The following is a 21,517-nucleotide window of genomic DNA, read 5'->3' as shown; positions in this document are numbered from 1 at the left end:
TGCCATTTGTTTGTATGTTGCTTTGTTCACGCTGAGTATCTAGTTTTAAATTTTATCTTGACAACCTAATTTATGGTCTAGCATTGCAAAAGTGCATTAAGGAAGATAAAAAAAAACCCAAGAAATTAAAAATTGATCTATTACTCAGATAATCACTCCTTAAGTGTTATTTTATTTCTTTCTCTCCTTTTCTTTTTTAGTGTAAGGATTACATGCAGGATAACACTTTCAAGAAGCATAATCAAAGCAGTGGCGAAGTAAGTGGCTGCCTTACAAGAGGATAACAGTACCTACCATTAGAACTTTTGTATGATGAACCCATACCTCAGGTATACAGCTTTTCATGCTTTGCCTATAGCAAGATTTTACCATTGTTAGATAATACTTACTTTTTCCTATCATTTAATTTAACCTGTATTCTGTTAAATGATTTTTTTGAGATATGGAAACATAAATTTTCAATGCCAAGTACTATTTATTTACCACTATGTTGGTATGCTTCTAATTCTGCTTTTAAAAACCCCTTCTGTTTCATTTGGTTTAATCCCCCCTGCATTCTATTTACATAACACTGTATTCTATTTAACCACTATTAACAAGCACCACCCTCCCTCCAGGGCATTGGTGGTTCAGTGGTAGAATTCTTGCCTGCTCCACCCCCTCTCCTTGTCATACCCTGATTTTCACCAGTCACTTTTCTCTCCACCCTCTCTGTGTCGCATCCTGTTCCCACCCTACTGGGCTAGTATATTTATAAGGACAAGATTGTTTGTAGTTTTAGTTTAGCTTAGCTTGGTATAGATTGCGCTGTGTCCTGCATGAATAAAGAGATACTGCGTACAACCCAGCCATGAGTCCCGGGTCGTCTGTTACCCACCTGTGAAGCCAGCCCGGCGTAAACAACACCACTATGAACCTTCATTTATTTATTCATTATATTCTAATTGACTATCTAATGAATTAATTCCTTATTTATCCTTTACCAGAGCACTGCACAACTCTCACTTATAAAGTGGAAAACTGAACCTGGGAGCTCTGAGCCACAGGCATGAAAACTATTTGCATAACTACTATACGGTTTACTCCAGCCTAGACCTTCTTTTTAAAAAAAATATTTCATTTACTTTAGTAGAGAGAGAGAGAGAGAGATCCTGAGACCATAGCACTCCTCAGCTCTTAGTAATGGTAGTAGTGGGGATGGAACCTGGGACCTTGGAGCCTCAGGTGTGAAAGTTGTTTGTATAACTATTATGTTATCTCCCCAGTCCTGAGCCTTCATTTTCATACTTATCTAATTCTTTCCTTTCACAGATCATTTAAAATTTTGCTATGTATTGAATCAAAAGAAAAGGAAAGATATATATTTAAAGATTTTTACATAAAGTTCATAGTATTTTATGGGCATAGTCAAAATCTGAAAACAATCTTACTATAAATTTAATAGATAAATAGGTAACCAATAAAGCAATAAAATGAATATATTATTGCTGCATGGAAGAAAATGGATGAATCTGGAAAAAATGTGCTGAGTTAAAGAAAACAGATAAAAAAGACTGTTAAGTATGCACTGAATAATTCCATTTACATGAGACTCTAGAAAATGCAAAGTAATCTAATGTGATCAAAAACATATCTGCTTTTGCTTGGGAACGGGCAAAATGAATGATGAGCACATTCAGGAACATGAGGAAATTTCTATGAAGGATAGGAATGTTGATTATTATTATTATTTTGGGATAGGTTAATGGCATATAAAATAGTCTTTCACACATAGGCACAACCTCTCATCTCCCCTCGATTGATGTTTAGAAGACACAACAAGATCCCAGTGACTCTCCATCTTGTCCCTCCCCCTTCTGCCTCAGAGTCTTCTGCTTTGGTGTAATCAATACACCACACCCAGTCTAAGTTTCATCTTGAGTTTTTCCTTACTGTTCTTTAGGTATATATAGCAGGTAAGGAGGTGGCTCAGTAGGTAGAGTGCAGGAAATATATGAACAAGGCCCGTGGTTTGGTCCTTGGTACCTCATATGTTGGAGTAGTGCTCTGATTTTTCTCATAAGATAACTAAACAAAAAAGGGTAGTTTAGATGTGAAAACATTATTTTGTGTACATTAGTGTATTGTCAATTAAATCTTAATAAAATTGCTTTATTACCTCTAATTTGTATAGTTGGACTTATTATAAATATTTAATTCAAATGTTGTTGTTATTCATTGTGCAGTATGGCTCTTCTCCTTTTCAATATAATTTACTACATAACAACAATAATATTTGATATGTGCCACTTCTTCTAACACATATTAATACATGTTAGTATTTGTGTTTATTCCAGGATTTTGTCTGTACTAGTAACCTCTTTAATAATAGTTTAGCTTAATTATAATTACAGCTTTGTAATATATTTAATAGCTGGTAAAGGAAGTTATATATTTAAATTTTGTTCTCTCTCCTTTTTTTAGTTTTTTTTCCTTTGTGTTGCCTTTTTTATTGTTGTAGTTATTAATGTCGTCGTTGTTAGATAGATCAGAGAAAAATGGAGAGAGGAGGGGAAGAGAAAGATAGACACCTGCAGACCTGCTTCACCACCTGTGAAGGGGCTCCCCTGCAAGTGGAGAGCCAGGGGCTTGAACTGGGATCGTTAAGCCGGTCCTTGCGCTTCACGCCATGTGCACTTAACCCACTGCGCTACCACGGGACTCTCTTAAATTTTGTTTTCTTATTTAACTCACATGCTAAATAGGGATCTCAGACGTTACCACTGCCATCAGAAGATAATATTGAAACTCAAAAGATTATTTTAGTGCAAATTTAATTCCTCAAGGTAATAAATGTTGCAATTCATAATGCCTTTACACTTTAAGGAAAATATAAGCAAAAGGAGATTCAAACAGTAGCAATGCTCAATGAAGTAAATAACTTTAGTTTAAGGGCCCAACAGTAGCACATCCAAGAGAGCACACACGTTACTAGTCTCAGTGACTTGTGTTCAATTGCCTGGTCCCCACCACAGTGGTGACACTTCATGAACAGTGCTACAGGTATCTCTTCTCAGTGTCTGTCTTCTACTGTTATCTCTTACCTTCTACCAAAGAAAAGAGAAGAAAAGGAAAGGAAAGGAGGGAAGGGAAGGGAAGGGAAGGGAAGGGAAGGGAAGGGAAGGGAAGGGAAGGGAAGGGAAGGGAAGGGAAGGGAAGGGAAGGGAAGGGAAGGGAAGGGAAGGGAAGGGGAGGGAAGGGAAGGGAAGGGAAGGGAAGGAAAGCGACAACTGGGAAATATGTTGATATTATTCAGATTTCAAACCCCAGAAATAACACTGGTAGAAAACAAAACCAAAATTCAGTTTAGCCAAGTTGGAAAATTTTTTCCTGAAGAATAAGCACTATGGCTTCCTTTCTTTAGTATAGATTTTAATCAATGGTTTCTGAAGACAATTAATTTAGGGAAAGAGCATTTTTAGGGGTCAGGCGGTGGCACACCTGGTTAAGTACACACATTATATGCAAGGACCCAGGTTCGAGCTCCTGGTCCCTACCTGCAGGAGGAAAACTTCATGAGTGGTCAAGTAGGGCTTCAGGAGTTTCTCTGTCTTTTTCCCTCTCTCTGCCTCCCCTTCTCCTCTCAACTTCTCTCTGTCTCTGTCCAAAAATAAATAATTGTTGAAAAAAACAAACAAATAAAAAAAGAAGAATCATTTTTATATCTCTGGTAGACAAGAACAACAGCTAAGCTCAGTGTTTAAACTCAATGGGTAAAGAGGGCTGTAAAGAAGAAAGATGGTTTATAGCATGAAGACAAAATACACACCTAGGGAAGGCTATTTTGTTTTCAGGGTAAAATGATATATGTTTGGCTGTTAGATGAACATGAGTGGGAGTACTTTGGGGACTCAATAATGGTCTTTTATTAGAGTTATATGAGCACACACTATTTGACTAGCTGCACTTTAATTTTGACTGTCTTGAGTTATTTTAAACCTATTCACTTAGTTTTTAAAAGTTAGATCATCTTCTTAAATTAGAAAGACTTGCTTCACATTTTTTTCAGTTTAGTTTATCACAATAGAAATTAGAAAATAATTTTTCATCTAATGTGTGAGAATCAGAATAATTACTTTGGAAAAATACAAAGACACAATAATTAGACAGTTAACACTTATTAAATACCAGATGTGGTCATAAAATGCTAATGAAAGGGATTTGATCTAAATAAATATAGTAACTACTTGTAACAGATATTTTCTAAAGGCTAAGATCTGTAACTGGGCATATTTTACTTTTCAAGATAAGAAGGACTTTGGGTGATACAGTGTGTACTAATGTGTAAATCAGGAAATTAAATTCTGTGCTCTCGAACTGTAGTGGTGGGTGCAGAGTGAAGTTACACTCCAAAAATCTTATAATATTGTAAGCCATTATTAATAAAATAATATTTAAAATAAACTAAAAATAAAATCTATATTTTGCTTGCTAATAATGTCTCCAGGGAAGCCTTTGAGTTTGACTTTCTTTTTTTCTTATTATTTTTTTTCCTTTTTTGCTCTTATTTTTTATCGTTGTTGTGGTTTTTATTAATGTTGTTATTGATGTCATTGTTGTTGGATAGGACAGAGAAAAATGGAAAGAGGAGGGGAAGACAGAAAGGGAGAAAGAGAGACACCAACAGACCTGATTCATGCCTTGTGAAGCGACCCCCCAGCAGGTGGGGAGCGGGGGCCTGTCCTTGCACTTTGTGCCATGTGCTCTTAACCTGGTGCACTACCTCCTGACCCCCTAAGTTTGACTTTCTTCATCCTTACAAAGGGAATGATAATGTCATCTTCCTCACAGGGCTATTAGGATATTCAAACACAACGCACTTGAGATATTTTGCAAATAGTAAATCCCACTAGAAGTTTTAGTTGTGATAATTAATAAATGCTTATCAGTTCTTCAGATAATAAGTAATGCATAGCATTTGCAGAGATAATTTTGAAGACCCTGTGACTTGCTAACAATATTACTTCCTGAAAGAAAATGAACTTATGACAAGTTTAGATGATGGAGAAGTAGCCATCTGAAGTAGTGGTAACTTAGTGGAGAGACTTTCCTACTTCACTGCTTCTGTTGGCCCTTCACCAGTAGCAGAGTGGTGACAGCCTCTTCTTCCTCCTATTCATGCAGCAGTCAACCTGGCACACCTGCTCGGTTACAACATTAACTAATGCACTCTGAGGTCAAAGACAAAGGGGACAACAGAGATGACAAAAGGAGACAAGATTGCTGCTGGTTACTCAGACTTCAGTCTTCACCTTGTCCTCTTCTGCAATTTCTGCATCCCTTTAGAATCCGTGCTTTCTGTCAGACATTATTCAAATCTCCTTCACCACTGCAGCTATGCATCATCTCTTTATTTTTATTATCACTAAGGTTACCATTAGGGTTCAGTGCCTACACTAGAAACCAATAGCCCCCGAGAGCCATTTTATTTTTTATTTTTTTATTTTTTTACCAGAGCACTGCTCAGCTCTGGTTTATGGTAGTGTGGGAATTGAACTTGGGACTTTGGAGCCTCAGGATTGAGAATCTCTTTGCATAACCATTATGCTATCTACCCCCCATCATTTTCCCCCTTTTATTTTTTCTTTCATGTGTTAGGGCAGAGAAAAGTTGAGGAGGAGGAGATAAGAGAGGAAGAGAGAGCGATACCTAGAGTATTGCTTTACCATTTGTAAAGTTACCCCCTCACAGATGGGGAATGGGGGCTTGAACCCTGATCCTTGCATATGGTAATATGTGAGCTCAAACAAGTGTGCCACTGCTGGTTAAATGATCCCCAGTTAAATGATCCTTGCCTTAAATTATCATTAATACAGGGAATGTAAGTTTCATGGAATGATAAATGTCCCAAGTGTGCATACCATTTATGTCTATGCCACAACACAGGGGAATGGAAAATTATAATGCTAACTATGCTGATGTGCTGATGCCAAGAGACTTATGTGAAGATGTCACATGTCCTAGTTTCTTTAGTTAAAATCACATCATAATGATTTTGCTGTGGTTAGGTTCTTTTCTGTAACCGCCTTGCATAACATTAAGAACTCTGTTACAAGTCATGCTCTTACGATTATTTCTCAGCCAGCCTCTAGCTGCCGACTGCTCACCAACTCCCTCAGGTTATGCAAAAGTCAGATCATTTAATTCCTAGAAAAATGACAGTGAACAAACTGACTTATTATTAAAGTTAAAAGTGAGGAAAGGGTTTCCCTTGCTCTCATTAGTACCACTACTGGAACTCATTCTCTGTCAAAAGGTCAGAACTATGTAGATACATACATGAAAGATTTCTTTGAGGCATGTTGTTTGAGGTGACAACTTCAATCATGCCAATCAAACTGATTGATAGTATTTGGGTAGAAAGAGGGCTTCCCCAATTTATAAGGGTTTCTTCTAAAGTTCTACTCAAATCTACATTAAGAAAAATCTAAAACTGCATTAAAACTGTTACTACTCTTTAGTCATTTGTCTGTTGGGCTTCTCAGTTGCTTTCAAGTTTGGGCTATTACAAACTGCTGCTATGAACACTGGTGTGCAGAGGTTTTATTCAGATAGTTGTTTCTATTTTGATCTTATTTCTAGGCAGAACTTAAGAAGAAAGAATAGTAAGGGGAAATATAATGTGAAACTTGGACTAGGTGTGGCTTACTACACCAAAAAAAAAGGACTCTGGGGGAGGAAGGGGAAGGGACAGGATGACGGGATCCTGGTGTGTCTCCTAGACACCAGTCAAGGGGAGATGAGAGGTTGTGTCTATGTGTGAAAAACTCTACTGGAAACCCAATAAAATGTAAAAAGCATTACCATTTCTGAGCAATGTTGTGTACAGTGGCATAAATATCAGAATGTATCTGAAATTTTGTTTTATAAGATTGCTTCAAACATTTTTAAGAATTTTCTAGTTGCCAGGCACTTTGTAGGTACTTTACGGGGATCACCACCTTTATACACAGGTTAAGAGGTGGCCAGATGGTGTAGTGGCTGATCTCTGCTAACCATAGGGCTCTATAGGGATATGGGAGAGATTTCTCAACCTCTAGGATTTTAATTTCCTCAACTGCAAAATCAGGATGATTAAAGCACCTAGACTTAGGGCTATCGTGAGGATTAACTGAGAGATAATAACTGCTGATGCATATTCAGAGATCCATATTCAAGGCTTTCTCTAAATGAGGATTAATTTACTTAGAATTATGAGGATTAAACAACAATAGTAACAAAAACACTTAGAACAGAAAATCACATGGCCTGAACATTTCCCAGATGGTCGCTACTTCCTCTTCATCCTCTATAACTGGTAGCTATTGCTCAGTATCTCAGTTTTCTCTACAGCCTGACCCCTACTCACATCCCTTTTTAGAAAGGTTTGAAAAAAATTCAGGGGCAGGGGTAGATAGCATAACAGTTATGCAAACAGACTCTCATGCCAGAGGCTCCAAAGTCCCAGGTTTAATCTCCCACAGCACCATAAATCAGAGATAAGCAGTGCTCTGGTGGGGGGAGGGTAGAGGGAAAGAAGAGATAGAAAAGATGAAAAGAAAAGAAAAAGTGAGGAGGCTGGGTGGTGGCACACTGGCTTAAGCACACATAGTACGAAGCGCAAGGACCCACTGAAGGATCCTGGTTTGAGCTCCCAGGCTCCCCACCTGCAGGGGGGAAGCTTCACAAACAGTAAAGCAGGTCTACTGGTGTCTATCCTTCTCTCTCACTCTTTATCTCCCCCTCTGTTGGGTAGTATGCCACCTCCCCCTGGCTTCTGCTTAACCATATGCCTATATAGGGATTTACTGATCCAAAGCTTTGGTCTATTTACATAAATCACTTTTACATTTACATAAAGCACTCCCTCCAGGGCATTGGTGGTTCAGTGATAGGATTCTCGCCTGTTCTGCCCCCTCCTTGTCACACTCTGATTTTCACCAGTCACTTTTCTCTCCACCCTCTCTATATCACATCCTGTTTCCACCCTACTTGGAGAGTATAAAAACAGCTGCTCTTCTGATTAAAGACACTTGGAAATTGCTTTCCGGCTCCGAGAGTTCCAGAGTGTATCTCCTGCGGAAGTTAGTGCGGCACGAGTTCCTGATCCCTCTCCCACGCAGCAGCCTAGATCGGCTCCAGTTGAGTTCTCTCCAAGCCAGAGAGCACTAGCTCGGGAAGAAGTACCCTCAGGCTATCCCGGCACCTCTCCCTTCTCAATTTCTCTCTGTCCTATCTCATAAAAAAATGAAAAATGGCCATCAGAAGCAGTAAATTTCTAGTGTCGACACCAAACTCCTGGAGGCAAAAAAGAAAGAAAGAAAGAAAGAAAGAGAGAGAGAGAGAGAGAGAGAGAGAGAGAGAAAGAAAGAAAGAAAGAAAGAAAGAAGGAAGGAAGGAAGGAAAAGAAAAGAAAAGAAAAGAAAATAGCCGTTTAGGGTCTGTTTCTTAAAAAAAAAAGTCAGATACTTTGAAAGGAAAAGCAACTGACATAATATCTTTCAAAATGACTCATTTTCAAATTCTACTTTCAAACCCTAAGCTCAAAAAAACCCTTATCTTTATTCAGGACCATAGCATTAACTTCACTCACTGTCCATCTAGCCAGTTTTCTACATTGCTGCCAGTATGAATTTTACAAAATACAGGTTTTTCTGTGACATACAAGTTCCCGGGACAAAGCAGTTTCAATTACACAGAAGAGACATTACGAGAGTCACCAGACATTTATAGACACAGCATCATTTAATAGGTGTGACATCCAAATCCTGCAGTCATTGGCAGTGCAGTGCTTTCATTAGTAAATGAGGATAATATTTACTTCATAGGCTGTGACAAGAATTAAATAAAATTCTTGGTACAATGACAAATGATCAAGATATGGCACTCATGATTGTGATATTTTTTTAAAGTCTTTTTTTTTAAGTTTATTTATTGGATAGAGAAAGGCAGAAATTGAGAGGGAAGGGGGTGATAGGAAGAGAGACACCTGCAGCTCTACTTCACCACTCGCAGAGCTTTCCCCTTGCAGGTGGGGACTGGGGTTTCAAACCCAGGTCCTTGAGCACTGTAACATGTACGCTCAACCAGGTGCACCAGGTGCGCTACCACACGGCCCATGATTGTGATTGTGATGATGGCTATGATAGGGATAGCCACCTGGACATCTTGAGAATTCTAACATAAATTTCATGGATAACTTATATTTATAGAAATTTTTTATTTTTATCCTGCCTCAATCTTTATTGTTTCCTCTCTTTACATCTTCCCCCCTCCCCACCCCAGTTTCCTATTTAATTCTCTCTGGTTTTAAGGTTTATCCCAGTTCTTCCTTTTCAGCAAGGCATTTTCCAGCACACCTCTGGAATATCTGTTCTGTATCATATGATTCATATGCATACTTGAAGAGAGAACTTTTATCTTGAGTTTCTTAGCTCCTGGCATAGCAGTATTTAAAAACATTATAACTATCTAAGAGATAAGAACACCTGGAGCATATTTTGTTCTAATATTTGGTTTGGGTTCTTTGGGATTTCCGTGGTGGTGGTGACAGAAGTACTTTCTGTTCCGATGAGGCTCCTGAATAGATTCTTTCTTTTTTTTTTTAATGGTCTTTTTTTTTTATACTGGGGGATTAATGATTTATAGTTAAGAGTAAATACAGTTATTGGTACATGTGTACAATTTCTCAGTTTTCTGCAAAACATTCTAAGCCCCCACCTAGGTCTTTCTCTACCATCATGCACCAGGACCTGAAAGCCCCTCCCACTGTCCTCCACAGTCCATTACTCTGGTCCAATACACCAAACCCAGTCCAGTCTCTGTTTTGTGCTTCCCCTTTTTCTTACTGAGTATATTCTCCATAGGGGCTGGCTACCTGGAAGACCAAGCATTATTAGAAACTTGGAACTTTCAGCCCCATCTCCATCTTCCAGGGGAAGAAAAGGGGCTAAATACTGAGTTAACGATTAATTGTGCCTACAGGATGAAATCTCAATAAAAATTCCAAATGATAAACCATTAACCCTCCAATAAGTAAAATTTTTTTTAAAATCCAAATGTTTGGGGATCAGAGAGCCTCCAGATTGGTGAACATATCTCTCTTCCAGGAAAGTGGTAAAGTCCTAACTTCATAGGGACACAGGGTCCTGAACCTGAGATTTCAGAACAGATTCTTTGTATCCCTTCATCTGGCTGTTCATCTGTATATTTTATCCTATCTTCTAAACGTGTAAATGGAAATGTTTTCCCTGAATTCTGTGGGATGTTCCAGCAAGCAATGGAACTTGACACTTCGTTCTTTGTATTCAATTAAAATACTTTATAATACTTTAAGTCGAGTTCAGTCTTCTGATATAAAGAACTCAGGCATGATAATAACCAATTTAATGAAGTCAATGGCTTAATGATAGTAACCCTTCAAGATGAAATATCTAGCTGATATTGAATAATCATGCATTAGTTTGGTCTTTATCTATTTTAGAATTTTGTCTGAGGGTTCTAAAATTAGTATTAGTTCGTTGTCCGGGAGGTGGTGCAGTGGATAAAGCATCAGACTCTCAAGCATGAGGTCCTGAGTTCAACCCCCAGCAGAACATGTACCAGAGTAATGTCTAGTTCTTTCCCTCTCTCCTTCTATCTTTCTCATTAATAAGTAAATAAAATCTTAAAAAATAAAATAAAATTCGTATTAGTTCTATAAAGATCTACCTGTGATATGATTTTTCATCATAACTCTGTTGAACTCTATCTCCTTAATAGAGTTAAATGTTTACAACTAATTAGGTACTTGTCTGACAGCCTAGAGAGCTCTAGATATTAAAGCTGAAGTGTAAAGAAACACTATCAATCATTCAAAATTAATAATAAGACATGATTTAAACAAGAGTTGACAAAAATATGATTCAATTAAAATATCTCGGGAAAATTACTATTTTAAAGTAAGTGTTCCAAAAGTGATTTTGCTTCTTACAAATATAAGAATCAATACAACTATAAAAGAAATTTATATATAGTCATTATAGAGAATAGTATGAAGCTTTCTCAATAAACTAAAATAGAATTACTGTATGATCTAGCAATCCCTCTTCTGAATATATGCACAAGGAAAATTTAAGCAGTCTTGGAAAAAATATATGTTCTTTATTAGCTTTTCATTGCAGCATTGTTTGCTTTAACCAAGCTATGGGATCAACCTAAGTATCTGATAGTAGATAAATAAATTAATATGTTGTGGTCTATACATATATGGAAAATATACAGAGACAATTATTTAGCTGTTTTTGGTATGTTTTCTTTTAAAATATTTTATTTACTTATTATTGGATAGAGATAAAGAGGAATTGAAAAGGGAGAGAGTGATAGAGAGGGAGAGAGACAGAGAGGTACCTGCAGCCCTGATTCAGCACTTGTAAGCTTTCCCCCTGTAGTGGGGGTCAGGGATTTGAACTCAAGCCCTTGCACACTATAATGCGTGCACTTAATCAGGTGCACCACTGCCTGGCCCTTATTTAGCTTTAAATAGAAGGAGATTCTACCAACTGCTACAAATAAGGGAAACTAGAAGATATTACGCTAAGTGAAATAAGCCAAACACATAAAGAGATAGACTGTATGACCTTATTATTATATGGAATCAACTAAAAAAAAAAAAAAAACCACCCCAAAACAGATACATAGAAGCAGAAAGTAGAATAAGATATACCAAGGAAATGGGGGGGTATAGGAAGGTATAGGTTAAATAATAGAAAGTTGAAGATATAGGATGAAAACTCCAGGGATCTAATATGTAGCATGATGACTATAGTTAATAACACTGTATATTGTATATTACAAATTTGCCAAGAGAGTGATCTCAGGTGCTCTCATGACAAGCAGTAACTACTTGAGGAAGCCACATGTTAATTAGCTTGACTACAGAATTTATGTTACTGTGTATATACATATGAGATCACTACATATATCAGATCATGTGATTTACACTTTCCACTAGGAATTTTAATTTTATGGACCTCTCAGCTATGGTGACATCAGAAATGGACAAGTCCATATAATCTACTGTCAAGTAGTTAAAGACCACAGATGTCTGGATATATATTGCCTGACACACTCCTCACTCAAATGTTTAAGCTAGTTGATATCTCAGATCATAAAAGCAAGGACTGAAGCAAATTCAATTATAGGAGTTTTTTATTTCAAAAAACAGAAAGGAATCTACTGTGGTTTATCATGCATTTGAGACAAGGACTACTGGGATGCTGGTACTTTTTAATGGTCTCATCTCACCATGCTATACTGATTCCCTTCTCATAAATATACTTAGCTCTTTCTAGCATGGATGCGAAAAAAATTTGTTTAAGAGATTATACTTTTACTTCTATTTTTGCCCCCCTTTTTCCCTTGTGTCTTCTCTGTGTGTCTGTTTTCCTTCTTTTCTATTTTTCTTTTAACAAAAACAAACCACTTTCTGCCATGGATATTATCAATATTGAGAATTTTGTACATTAAAAAATTACTACACACAGACTTTTGCTGATTCCAAGGAACATTATAAAATATATAATAAGAACTTTCACTTATAAAACATGCTTTTAGTACACAGTCTTAACTCATTCTGTATTCAAAACAACTGAGGGAAAGAGGAAAATTAAATTTGGCATAAGCACAGCGTTGTGCAGATGCTAGGTGTCATTGTAATACATTAGATTTAAATCATGATTAAACTATTGTAGATAATATTTATGATTTCTTGCTCAAATTTAAGAGATGGTCTGGATGTATGAAAACTAATATATAACTCAGAAAATAGGAAAGAAAGTCACAGAAAATGTAAGGAAGTAGTGTTTTCATTTTTTGAAGAAAGCACAGACCAAATGACCAAATGCAGCACAATTTATTGGCTTTTATCTAATCAGTGGCAATTAATACCAAAAAACTGCTTTTAGCTAAGAAGATCTTTTAAAAATAATTTCTGTTGTAAAACTACTGGGGTAAACAGTGAACACACTTGAATAACAGCAGAGTTCTGTTACTGTTTGGCTTTTTTGGGTTTTTATCTCTAAAGCTGCCAACACAACTTGATTTTAAGATAAGTTACACAGGTTAGTACTTGGCTGAAAATTGAAAGTAACTCCTAATTTACACAGGTTAGTACTTTGCTGAAAATTGAAAGTAACTCCTAATATCTTTTACTCCAGGTAAGCCATATATAAACAAAATAAACTTATTTATTAATATTACTATATTTATTAATAAATATATGCCCCTTTTCTTTAGCTTGCTCTGTGCATACCAAAAATCTCTTCTCTTGATGCAAGCTGCTGGGGCAATGTGTAAACAACACGGGAGGAAGCTTCTGTGTGCTCTGGGAATTGATGCTTCACCAAGCCCAAATGGATTGTTTACATCCTGCATTTGCCAGCCTCTAAGCAAAAGAGTTCATTTTATGCTAAAGCCATATTGTATTTCTACTTTTAAATCCTTGAAAACACACACACTCACACACACACTCTCTCTCAAACCCCCCCCCCCCCCACACACACACAATGTCTGCAAGATAAGAAAGCGAATGGAACTAAAGCAGGTTGTAAAAATTACAGATAGAACTCAACTACTCACACTGCATGAGCCTGGCAGTAACATGATAAAAGAGGGAGGAGAAAGCCCTGATATTGTAAATACACAGCAGAGACACTGAAGAACTTTGCTCTACTGCTAAATTTAGTATAAGAGACAAGCAGTTTTGGACTAAGGCCACTAATAAGGTGTCCTCTAAGAAAAGCTGGCCATTTTCAAAGAAAGAAACAAGAAAACACTTTGTTCAATGCTACGTTGATCTGAATACACTGATGATTACATCTTATCACTTCTTTTCCAGTTTTCTTTAGTTACCTTGCATGTTACCTTTATACACACTACCATAGAACTATAAAAATCCACATCTAACACTTCAGAATTTAAAACAGATGAAGTCAGAGGTGGGGGGACTTGAGGGGCAGGACAGGAGAAATCTGTCCTGTGAGAATGTGGAGGTGGGGGTGGGAGCAACAGTGAAATTCCAGCCAGCAACAGAAGAAGAGGAGCTCAGTTTCACAGACTCAATTGTACCTTACCTGAATTTGTAGTTAAATGCACCAACATGACCCTAATTCTTCCTCTAAAAATGCTACATAAGCTGAAAGCTGTAATATTTGATCTTACGCATTTCCACAGAAGAAACTCCAAAGTAACCTTTAACTTCAATAAACCGCTGTGTTCATTCTCTCCCTTGTGCTCAACACACAGCAATCTAATACACCTCATCATGTGGTCTGTTACCATGGTAGCAATGAATCCAGCTGCTGAGATACAAAAGACTGACAAAAAGTTGCATTTTCCCCCTCCACCCACCCTGACAAAGTCAGATTTCTTCCCCTGTATGACAAGTTTAATTTGAATATGTCTCTGCTGCTGACTCAACTTCAGAAATGAGAGAGGGGAAAAAAAAAGAAATGAAAATGATTATCAGAGGTTTAAGAATGAAAGGTTTCCCAAAACATTTACACCAACTAATGAAAGAACTATATGAATCTTAAGTGGACATTAATTCCTTGAAATAGTATCATTATTCATCATTTTTGACAAACAGATATTTTTAATGTTAGTACTTATCTAGCAATAATCTTAGAGATACTTAGAAATTACATAAAAATAAATATTTATTTTTTTATCCTGTCAGCCTTTATGCAAGACTTCACTTTATACTAGTATATATTTAATTTACTTCTACTTCCAAACCCTTGAGCACAACTATGCCTGTAAGAAGCGACTACAAATGGGAACAAGAGAAGTTGTAAAAATTATATCAATGAACACAAGTGTTGAAAATAGAACATCAGCAGAGGTAGAGTTCAACTTAGAGTATTTTTTTCTTATAATAAACTTCTAATCCCAATTCAGGGGACGGAGGTACAATTCTTCATTTTCTTTTCATCAGAACCTTGTTTTTAACCACTACTGACACTGATTAGATTTCTATTTAAATTGGTTATAGATTTGGGTCTATAGTGAAATAGCTTATTAGAACCAAGCAAACAGTATTTGGGGGCTGATACTAAGAGCAGGAGTTAGGGCAAATCAACACTGAACATTCCTGCTTCATGCTCAGCCTCTCTCTCCACCACCCCATGACTATAAATTACAATTTAAGTTAGTCTCAGTTTATTGTCAGCGTTCTAAGGTGGGATCCCTGGGTACCTGGGTATTCTTCTCACTGCAGCTTCTGTACCTCAAAGCCAGTGCTCCCCACTTCCAGCCCCCACCCCAGCCAGAAGTTTCATTGTCACCTTCCACAGACTTGCTCACTTTCCAAATTTTGTTCATCTTTCTTAGCGATTTGTCTACCTATTTTAGACATTGACTATTTCAGGAAGGGGAATATTATCTTTTAAAAATCATCCTTTATCAAGTAACCAGCAAAGGGCTTGGCATAATGCCCGACTCTGGCTTTTTCTTGAATGGCTGCAGCAGGGAGAATGCGTTACATTAATCCATGGGAGGAAGCCACAGCTCTCCTGGGACTGTGTTCAGCATTCCCTGCCATGGTCAAACTCTTTTAGGGTCTCCCTGTCTTTTTCTTAATATTAAACACAAGAAATGAAAGGCAGGAGAAAGGAGATTTTAAGAGCCAGCATGGTGCTACACAGATGTGGTTTTGAAACTTTTGTGATCTCAAATATATTAAGCCTCTCTAAACATGGGTTACTCTTCTGTAAAATTCATATTTTTCAAGGTATAAGAAAGAATTCAGTGAAATAGTCCAAAGATAATACCAAAAACTAAGCCTGAGAGATCAATGCTTAATAAACTATTGCTAGGATCTTGGTTTTGAACAAGAGGAACAATGAGAGAGCTCATCGACCAATGACTTTTCCTTGATGATCAAATCATCATTTAAAACTAGATGTATGCTATCAATAATATATGTCACAATGTAAATCTAAGTCTGGGTACAGACACAGTGATACATTCACGTAAATAACTAGGATTACTTGCTACCACCTACAACCCATCTAGAAAGTACAGGTCTATCAAATTTTATGCATAATTCTACGATTCAATAGCATGCAGGTAGAGTATTAAACTTGATAACTAGTGTGGAGTTGTACCCCTCTTGTCCTATAGTCTTGTCAACATTTCCATTTGTTGTGTATTCTATGAGTGAGAAAAGAGAATGTGAGAAGGAACGGAACAAGAATCAGTTCTGGTTTTTGTAGTGCTGAGGCTAGAACCTGAGATCTTATGCATGCAGGTTCCATGTTTTGCTACTGAGAGATCTCTTTAGTCTAAAAAAAATACATTAAGCATAATAGTTCATTTTGATATTTACACTGAATTATCCTACATGTTAATTATTGGAGACTATTTTCTTTTTTTTTTTTTTTTCTTTTTTTTCTCCTCCAGGGTTATTGCTGGGCTCGGTGCCTGCACTATGAATCCACTGCTCCTGGAGGCCATTTTTTCCCCCTTTTTGTTGCCCTAGTTGTTGCAGCCTCGTTGAGGTTATTATTGCCATTGTTGACGTTGCTTTGTTGTTGGATAGAACAGAGAGAAATGGAGAGAGGAGGGGAAGACAGAGAGAGGGAGAGAGAAAGACAGACACCTGCAGACCTGCTTCACCGCCCATGAAGCGACTCCCCTGCAGGTGGGGAGCCGGAGGCTCGAACAGGGATCCTTACGCCGGTCCCTGCGCTTTGCGCCACGTGCGCTTAACCCACTGCGCCACCGCCCGACCCCCTGGAGACTATTTTTCAAAAGAAAATGGGATAATAAAAATGGCCATCTCACACACACACACACACACAGGAATTTATTTATTTATTTTTAGAGTTTACTGATGTCAAGTTAACCTCTAAAAGGTCACCTTGATCTGTAACAAGGGCTATAAACTGCTTACTGATACAGACTTTTAGTTGTTCCTCTCCACAGTCAATCTAACTCAGGAAATTACCTAACAAGAAAGCCAGTTGCAGAGAATTAGCATTAAAATTCCTTTGAAAGCTATAGTGCAAAGGAGTAGTCAGGGGTTCACATAACCTGTGACAGAGAGGGGAGAAAAACACATTCATCTCCGGAAGTTGCCAAGAGGATTAAAGTGACTGCTGTATGTTACACAATTTCCCCATAATTATTATTTTTTTAAACAACAAACTCCTACAACAAATCAGTGGAGGTTACTAAAATACCTTTGGCACTGCTACAACCTTGTAAAATCCTTAAGTGTTGTGACTCGTGATGACATAGTCTTAAGAACTGCCTAAGTGAGGCGGTACAAGCAAAAAGTTCAGAAGTACATATGCTGGAAAACCTGCACTCCATAATCTTCAGGACAGCTGACGATGGAAAGGTGAAAAGAGCCATAATTTGAATAATTCATAACCATTATCTTACGTAGCTGACAGAGTACTCTTCCACTGGTTACACTTGTTTCTTTGGGAGTTTAGTTCATGCCTCTTTTTCTCTTCAGATTAGTTATGCACTTAATTAGCCTTCATTTTGTAAATAGAAGAGCCTATCATTTACCCAGTTAACATGGCCTGCTTTTAGAGCATTTAGTGTCGTTAGCAAACATTTTTGGTATGATGTGAAAACAACTTGTCTTGATTTTTCTCATAAGCTTAGGGAACATAATGCCAGTATATTTGGTTTCACAAAGTTCTAAATCCCCTTTTCCAAATGTTCAGATTAACTTCTAGCTCTTTGTGAACAAAATCTGTAATATAATCTGTTCTCTGTGACCTACTTAATTTCACCCAGAGAATCCAGTCACCTAGGGAGAAACAGTTTATGAGACATAACACTTCAGAATATCCCCCAGGAAGTCTATTTGCCAAGTCCTGGTCCCACAGAGAGGGAGGGAGTTTACAAGGTTGTACTTGCTTCACTGCCCTGTATTTAAAGCCAAGACATCTAATTTTCCCACAAACTCAAGGTAAAGGAATGGTCTCAGAGGTCATGAGCCTGCATTAAGCAGCATGACTACATAAACTGACTGCTAGTGTTGATGACATTGAAATGAAAGAAAATAGTACTGCTATAACATAGGTGTAGATATCTTTTTGGATGGGTGTACTTGACTCCTTTAGGATATATGCCTAGGAGAGGAATTACTGGGTAATAGGGAAGGTCCATTTCTAGCCTTGTGGGGGTTCACCAGACTGCTTTCCACAGGGGATGGACCAGTTTACATTCCCACCAGTTTACATTAATCCACATTGAGGGCAAGGTTCTATGGGGGCCCACAAAGGGGTCTATTGTTTTGTTCCTGATGGAGATGACCAGTGATAATGGAGAGAGGGATCTATTTGAGGTCTAGGCCCATGATGTCTGTTTGGATCTCTCAGGACTTCCCACCTAGGGCCCCTGATTAAATCTTTTTAATTTTATGTTACACAAAAGGCATTTTATTGTTAGGTCACTGGTCTAAATCAAATAAGAAAACTTGTTAACAGCAACAGAAAACCACATAATTTATGAAACAATTTTTGCAATCACATATTATAGTTTCCTGGACTGCTTTGAACAGCTGACCTAAAATTAATCAGGTTAGTCTCAATTTTATTCTATTTTATTCCTTGTAAAAGAACACAGATTTTGCAAGCCATCTCAATTTATATAACTCAACACTAAGATGTTCTCTTTTAATTGTAGGATGATGTCAAAATGTACATTCCTCCTTTGTATTATATTAACCTTACAATAAAAAAGATCTCTCTTTTTTTCAATTTTTTAAAATATTTATTTATTTTCCCTTTTGTTGTCCTTGTTGTTTCATTGTTGTAGTTATTATTGTTGTTGTTGATGATGATATCATCATGATGTTGTTGAATAAGAGGGGAAGACAGAGAGAGTGAGAGAAAGATAGACACCTGCAGACTCCCTTGCATGTGGGGAATCCAGGGCTGAAAGTGGGATCCTTAGGCTGGTGGTCCTTGCACTATGCACCACGTGTGCTTAACCTGCTGCACTATTGCCAGGCCCCTCTTTTTTTTTTTTTTTTTTACTGTGAATCCATTATAGAAAATGTTTTAAAATAGCACTGTGAAAGTGTTACATATTTTACAGGCATGAGTCATTTTGAGGCATGAGTCATTTTGCCTTACTCATTTATGAAAATACATTCCAAAACTTCTGTCTTTGTATATTTTATATTTCTAAAATTCATAATTATATAGTTATATTCAGAAATTTTTCAAAGTGAAAATATATTTAAATGAGTAATAAAAAAGTTACATTTCCTTTACATTTTCTCATTAACAGAAATGGTACATATTCATTATAGACAAACTGAAAAGTGCAGAAAGGTATACCTTGAAAATAGTGAGTTGTTGGAAAGTCGTAACACTTTCTTTCTGTTTATCTACGCAAAAATGCTACAAATTTCCTGACGACCTGTTATTTTAATTTTATTATTTCTTTATTGGAGAATTAATGTTTTACATTCAACAGTAAATACAATAGTTTGAAACATGCATAACATTTCCCAGTTTTCCATATAACAAAACAACCCCCACTAGGTCCTCTGTCATCCTTCTTGGACCTCTATTCTCTGCCCCCATCCACCCCAGAGTCTTTTTTACTTTGGTGCAATACGCCAATTCCAGTTCAGGTTCTACTTGTGTTTTCTCTTCTGATCTTGTTTTTGAACTTCTGCCTGAGAGTGAGATCATCCCATAGTCATCCTTCTGTTTCTGACATTTGACTTAACATGAAATTTTCAAGGTCCATCCAAGATTGGCTGAAAACGGTGAAGCCACCATTTTTTATAGCTGAGTAGTATTCCATTGTGTATATGTACCACAACTTGCTCAGCCACTCATATGACAACCTTGTTTTTAAACTTGCATAAAATTCTACTAGCTGGATGTACCAGAATTTATTCTTATACCTTATTGTAAAAAGTACATTTTTAAAAGTTTCTTATTATAAGTAAAGTTCCTTTTTCAATTGGTCTTCAAGGACACTTGCCTTGTCATGCATGGTGGCAAAATTCAAGCTCTTAAAATACCCCAGTAGAGTACTACAGCTCTGAGGAGACTTTGGTACCATGGTTTCTCTCTCTCTGTCAATCTTTTTTCTGTCTATTTGTTTCTCTCTGCCTGAGAAATTGGCACAGAGTGATAAAATTGTGCACATGTGAGGCTGCAGAATGCAAAATAAATAAACAAGTAATATATGTATTCTATATAAATTTTTTGTTACATTTTGTTGTGCTGTTTTCTTAACATGCCTTCTTGAGATGGAGAGGGTTAAAAATATGCATAGAATTTTATAACTGTCCACATCCAAACTTGCTTCTACTATATATACTACTTTATCTTATTGATGAGGAAATTGAGACTGTAGGAGGTGAACTAACTGGCCTGAAATCCTTCTATTATTGACTCTAGTGCCAGGACAGAAATTGGGGTTCTCTGCTTTCATCAAGCTGATTTAAAAGACAATTCATTTCTGAGGCGCTGCCTTCAAAATCTACCTTGGTATCATCTCTAAAACCCTGTGAATGTGTTCTTCAGTCCAAAGTAGGAATGGTAACTAGGAGGTAGAGTGGATGCTGCTCTTTTTTGTTGCTCTCACTCCAAGACAACCCACATAGCATTATATCTAAAGTTTACTTCCACTGGCAAATCAGAGCAGATAACTGAGGGGCAGCAACTTATCTCCCAGATTGGTGCTGAGGAAAACAAAATGGATTTCCAACAGAGTTAAGAAGTCAGTATGCTAGTAAAGCTAGAGTCTTTGAAATGATAAAAAAAAATGGTCAGAGGTTTATGTTTTTGTTTTTGTCTTTTATAGTCTTGTATTCTGCTCAGAGACTAGAATATCTGTGTGACTGATGGGCAGACTATTAGGTAATGCACAGGGGGAGGGCAATAGGTTTGTACTTGATCACTGTCTGTGAGATTCCTGTATACTGAAAACCCAGGTGTGCATGTGCACATCCATAATTAAGTCTCCTGTTTGACAGAACACATTCTTCTCATCAAGATCAGCATGGAAGGAAATTTCTGAATATCTAGTCTACCTGTGAAGCCAGTGAAAAAGATTCCTAAGACTTCACAGAGATTATTGGGGTTTTGCTTATTTCTTCTGTGTGGTTTATTCTAATCTCCTGGCCTATTCTAATCCAAACAATTTAAACAAGTGCCTTCCAAAAGCTTATTTTATACTAGACATAGGCAAAGAAGTACAAATGAACTACAACCAAAGTGAGAAGAGTACAGACAAGGAAAATATAGTTGTGGTTATAATATACGGGGAAATATAATTACTGGTTGGAGAGCAGAGAGATAATTTTTCTGTTCAACTCCACACAATTCCCACCACCAGAACTCCATATCCCATCCCCTCCCTTGATAGCTTTCCTGTTTTTTAATGCTCTGGGAGTATGGACCCAAGGTCATTGTGGGATGCAGAAGGAGGAAGGTCTGGCTTCTGTAATTGCTTCCTTGCTGAAAATGAG

The 21,517-nt window shown here is 37.2% G+C and overlaps 1 protein-coding gene across 27 annotated transcripts in view; it reads right to left on the bottom strand.

Moving 5' to 3' along the window:
- DTNA (dystrobrevin alpha) overlaps positions 1 to 21,517 on the bottom strand; it is a 431,975-nt gene that overhangs the window by 191,088 nt on the left and 219,370 nt on the right. The window contains exon 1 of one of the 27 annotated variants that reach the window (XM_060173687.1): positions 14,130 to 14,294. The exons of 23 other annotated variants lie outside the window; for them this stretch is intronic. The gene's annotated coding sequence lies outside the window, so the exon portion shown is untranslated. Of the gene's footprint in view, positions 1 to 14,129; positions 14,295 to 21,517 lie in introns of those variants that run through there. 3 more of the 27 variants (XM_060173700.1, XM_060173685.1, XM_060173698.1) reach the window with 3 other exon arrangements.

Source organism: Erinaceus europaeus, chromosome 15, assembly GCF_950295315.1.
Source record: "Erinaceus europaeus chromosome 15, mEriEur2.1, whole genome shotgun sequence".
NCBI classification, from domain to species: Eukaryota; Metazoa; Chordata; class Mammalia; order Eulipotyphla; family Erinaceidae; genus Erinaceus; species Erinaceus europaeus.
The sequence above is the reverse complement of the archived record's forward strand: the minus strand, read 5'-3'. Positions and strand labels throughout refer to the sequence as shown.